The sequence below is a fragment of the Bidens hawaiensis genome, unplaced genomic scaffold (assembly GCF_021521415.1).
Source record: "Bidens hawaiensis isolate Kalapana, Puna unplaced genomic scaffold, B.hawaiensis_p1.1 tig00023643_1, whole genome shotgun sequence".
Taxonomy (NCBI): Eukaryota; Viridiplantae; Streptophyta; class Magnoliopsida; order Asterales; family Asteraceae; genus Bidens; species Bidens hawaiensis.
The window spans coordinates 58361-64196 of record NW_027493713.1 but is presented as its reverse complement, the minus strand read 5'-3'; positions in this window follow the sequence as shown (position 1 = coordinate 64196).

Here is a 5836-nt window from a genome sequence, read left to right as displayed (position 1 = left end):
TTATTATTAATGATTTCTTCATTTCCCGATTTCTTGGGAGGACTATTATGAGAGTTTGCACTTTCTTCTCTTGACATACTATAATAAAATTTTAAAGATAAATTCAATATTCAAAGAATTCAAAACATATCTTTTATTTATCTTATTATAGTTATAAGAGTGCATATTATTTGTTACAATTATACTCTCTACAATTACTAAGGTTTTATTTCTTCCAGCGAATGACTAATTTCTTGATCTTGCTATCTTTCTTGATAGTCTCCTTTTCCTTTTCTTCTACCTCCATCTCTTCCATTGTTTCTTTCTTTTGAGTGCAAACAAAGTATGGATCTTGAGTTGCCGGAAAATTTAAATACTCTTTTCTGTGAGGATATTCTTCCGAATAAGTCATTACTTCTTTTTCCGTGGGGATACTCTTTTTCCGTGAGGATATTCTTTCGAATAAGAGCAAAGTGCGCCATCAAAGCGCCACATTGCGCCCAACGCCCTTCGCCTTCGCCGTCGCCGTCGCCGTCGCCGTCGCCGTCGCCGTCGCCATCGCCATTGTCCTCGCCCGAGCCCGAGCCCGTGCGCATGCGCGTCGGGTGCTACGCACCCTCCGCTTTGATCACATGGTGCATGATATTCATAAAAGAATATTACTATGGAAAATCTCTTCCTTATAAAGAGCTTCCATTTCTTTACTACTTTCCATGTAGGATGGATTCCATCTTCCTTATTTATACCTTAGTGGAATGCTTCTACTTTCTTACATCTTCCAATGTGGGATGAAATTTCTTTCATATAAGAATACTTAACTTAGGAAATATTTTTATTTTCCTTATTTTTCTTATATTTCCTTATTTAATATTTTATCATGACTTGTCTTGGTATTATTTTTGATCCCTCAACTTTCCTAAGTTGTCAAATTTGGATCAAAATTTTGGGGATGTTACATGGTGGTGGGCGTAAAGAGAAGCCATTTTTAGCAAATTATTATTATTATTATTATTATTATTATTATTATTATTATTATTATTATTATAGTTGGGGGCGCTTGAATGTAGGACCGTTCAAACCGCTCGTCGCTCGAACTCGAAAATTGCTCGGAAAATGCTCGCTCGGTTTTTCGCTCGATTGAAAACGAGCCGCTCTGCTCGGTTCGGTTTGTAAGCGAGCCAAACAACGAGAAAGGGTTTGCTCGGTTCGGCTCGGCTCAAATATTTTTTAATTTATTTTATATATAAATACATATGAACAAATATATAAATATATAGACAAAACACATAAATATAAGCTTACAATTAATTTTACCCCTTTAAATTTTCATATTCGGTCAATTTTATAGGTTTATTTGTTCGATTCAATTTTTAGAATACTAAAAGTTTGTTTACATGATCATTATATCTCACTCTAAACTTATTTTTAATAAAAATTTACAATATATTTCATGTTTGTCTAAAAACTACTAATTTATTTATAAAATATATTATTTACAACCTTCAAATTTGTTTCTTATTGAAATTTTAAAGTGAAAAAGAAATAATTAATGCTCGAAGTTGCTCGATGTTCGATCTAAAAATGCTTGATTCGATTTTGGCTCGTTTTGGTTTTCGCTCGGTTCGAATTTCAGCCGCTCGGTTCAGTTGTAAATGAGCCAAGCAACGAGCAACCCTACGCTCAGTTCAGCTCGGCTCGTGAACAGCCCTACAGTTGAATATATCAAATAGAGCACCAAGCTTTGTAGCATAGTAAGAGATTTGAATGAATTGAATGAACTTGAGTTGCAATAAGATCATTGTAATTGTGGGTATAGTTCTACAAGTAAAGTCGTTTGAAAAATATATTCACAAAACCGCTGCGAAACACAGGTCTATTTACCAGTGCTATATGAAATATAAAGCGTCAAATATTCCGAAATCTTTAAATTAAGTGAATTGAATACATCTTTGGAATTTGAATAAACACGGATCTACTCCCCTTGACGGGTCTTAGATCCAATGAATCTACAGGGTAGGATACGGGTAACAACCAATACAATATTGCAAAACAGACACCGTGAGCTCGTTACGGGAAGGACAAGAGGGGGTCTTCACGTAACCACCCTCCGGTGTGAGAATAATTACAGCTCCGACGAAGATAAAGTACTTACGTATATAGAGAGAGAGAGTACAGTGGGAGTGAATTTAAACCTCATGAAGATTAAGAGGGTATTTATAGCTGAAGGATGTGGGAAGGTGATTGGGCCAGCTGTCCTTTTCAGAAGATGTTCTCGTAACCACCTGGACACGTGTCCTCAAATGATAGGTTCAGCTATACGTTGCATGTGCATGTATAACAACCTGGACACGCGTCCTTCTGGGATAGGATGATAAATAACCCTAGCCATGTGCACGGTTATAACGGCCTTGCCAGGTGTTTTTTATTCATTGGCCGAGAGATCACGTATTGCCCAAGAAAGCATCTTGGTAAATATTCTAGAAAGTAATTAGTTAATTACAGCTGTCCTGAGGCATTGCCTCCAGGTTATTCAGGTGGACGAATACTTTGTCCTGCGGATGACTTTCTGAGGGTGCCATGATGCTTCCGCTCATGACATAAGGATATTATTTCCTTATATTGTTATGCGGGTGATCCATATGTCCCGTGGGTGAATCATAGGAAGCTTTCCATTGACTTGCGGATGATACTTAAGGGTATTTGGATCTTTTTAATATCCTACCTCTATAGCATCATTTTCTTTTTTAAATGCTAACTTATACTACCTTTAATTCTAGAATTAAATATGTTACTTTTATTTGCTATGAGAATGGAACCCTTTCAAACATTTGAAATTATTAGTAACGTTAGTTTTGCTAGAATTAAATTGTTTGGGTGTTTAATTTGACTCATGCGTATATTCTTGTTATATGATAATTGTTGACATAACCTGAAACTAACATGGATAAAAAGTTTTTAGATTCACTAACACGATCCATTTGAAAAAAAGGTGGTGGGTTCGGATCAACTAACCCAACTTATTTTAAACAAGAGGTTGGGTTCGGGTTACCCGATAACACTTTGAATTATTCAAAAAGGACTTTTATAATTATATTTCTATTTATGTTTTTTTCTTATTTCCACTTTTCTGAGGGCACACTTGTAATTTCCGATTCACTTTTAAGACTTTTTATACTTTTCCAAAAAAAATATTGCTCATTTACTCTAACTCTAAATTATATAAATTTTGCTTTTATTTATGTTTTGATAAATGGGTTAAACATCGTGCTCGAATCAATCAGAATTTATGTGTGTATAAGTTACAGTCGAAATGTTTAACATGACTAATAATATAAGTTGTGTTCGTTTTGTACATTCAACCCATCACCCAATACATTACTTTCACAATGTACGTATCTGAATAGAAATATTACTTGACATAAAGATATAATTTATTTTTTCTTTTTTTAAATAAATATAGCCATAAAATACTAATCCCTATCGTCAAAACAATTCAACCCAAAAATTGGTACAATTTATTAAGTAACACACAACCAAAAAATGCTAGAAACTATAATTTAAGTTTCTCTCTTCATCTTGTCCTTATGATTAACAAGTATCGAAATCAAAGCTTCCCTAAACACTTCCTCGTCAGCATCAAAATTCCAGTTTAATATATCATTATCATCATACACGTCTTCACCCTCATCATCATCATCAGAACTATCAGTATCTGAATCGGACAGAAAACCGTCCGATTCGGGCTGATACAACCGTCTACCAACTCTAACCACCACTAGTGACACCGAATTCATCAGGCAACCGGTACCCGAAAGCCGCAACACTGGAACAAACGCGGACTTGACATTAATCGTTACTCCAATCCCACCACCGTTACCCGCAATCCTCGACTCATCCTCGGGCGACAAGGAACTTTTCAAATCAACAATCTGTTGATCCCTCAAACTAATTTTCCCTCCTTTTCTGGACCTGGAAATGGAGATCTCACGAAGCCTCGGGTGCTGGATTAACAGACACGAAGTGACGTTCCCCCACTCGATCGAATCCACCACACCGTGGAAAGACGAGTAGAGCCGTAACTTGAGCTCCTCTGGCGTGACGGTGACGTCATCATGGGCGTCATCCGAAATTTCGGATACGGATTGTGCGAAGAGGAAGACGAAGCTCTGTAACTTGAAATCGAATTTCGTTTTCCAGTTAATCAACGACGGCAGGAATCCGTCTTTCCGGTTATTATTATCGTCGTCGTCGTCGTCAGTGACAAACATAACATCTAGTGATCGAATCGAGTGGAACTTGTTAAGGAAAGTTAAGGATCTGAGGACGGAGGGAGGTGAGGTAGTCCGTCTTCCTGTCAATAAACCCATCCGCGAGGTCTTGTATGGACGAATTTGAAACCGAGGGCATGAGAGGGATTAAAGCCGCAAAGTGTTTGGAGATGAGAGAGCATCTGAATAAGAATTTGAAGTCTTGTTGCCGGATTTTGGACAGGATTAAGATCACCAGATCATCTGGGAGTTTAGTAAAACCATCACAATTATTATTATTCTTGTAGATTCTGTTTGTGTGGGCGTTGAAGGACAGAGTGATGGTGTTTTGTAAACTCATGGCCTGCAGTTTTTGGGGTTTACAATGGCGTTGACGTTGTTTTTTGCAATGGGAATCCTACAACTATTGGGCTCCACTTTGAATACTTCAATGACTATAAATTTTAATATTTTCCTCTTCTATTTGGTTTATATACTCCTAACATGACCCACTAATATATAGATGACAGTTTTCCAGATCGTTTCCAGTCTATACAGATCGTATAGTCCTTATACAAGCCATATAGACATATATGATGTTCAAATAACGTATAAGGTGTGAGAATAACCTATACCTTATTAAAATTCTATATACTGTATTTATCAACTAACGCTATTTAAAAAAAAAAGTTATTTGAATCAACTAGAACATTTGTGAAGGGCAAGCAACATATCAGTGATCATTTAGTCATGGATTGTCGTAAAATAGTTCAGAGTAATAAAAACAATGGTACATTGGGCGGATCCATGGGAGTTCAGAAAGGTCTGCTAACTATTAATCCATGCGAATTTGTTGATTTTTATATATAAAATTGAAGATTTTTTTAAAATAAAAATATGAACATGATTTGAATCGTCTAGTTATAGCCGGTAGAAAAAACAACCTTACAAGTTATGGATGAGCCTTTGGTGGTTCTGATTCGGCTACTGAGTCTGTACAAGATTTTTCTTTTATTGATTAGGTTAATCACAAACATGTACAATGTTATGGGGTAACTTTATAGAATAATAATTAACTTTCATGATTGTACTAATTTGAAAACTCATTTTTTTTATCAATTAGGTTAATCGCAAACTTTTTTATGTCTACTCATTGTTATGTTATTTACATGCACGATGTTATTGGCCAACTTTATAGAATAATAGTAACTAACTTTTATGATTGTACCAATTTAGATCACTTAAGTTTTTATCTATCTACTCATTCAAGTTTTTTTTTTATCATTTTGGTAGGTTATTATGATGACATAGAATATTTTCATTTTAAGAAATTGTTATTGATGACGTGGACTGATGATAGGGAATTAAAATTAGTGATATGGATTTTGTTAATAAATAAATTCAAAGAAAACATTTTTTTTAATTATTATAATTTTTAAAAAGTTAGTTTCTTTTCTCGACAAGCATCAGTATTCAGTTTTTTTTATTAGAAAAAAACAATTTTCAGTTTTGAAATTTTATACGACTATTATTGTTTTATCATTTAAGTTTTAAGGTAAAGGCTCTTATATTAATTTGGTTAAATTATAAGATAAACCAAAAAACAGAAT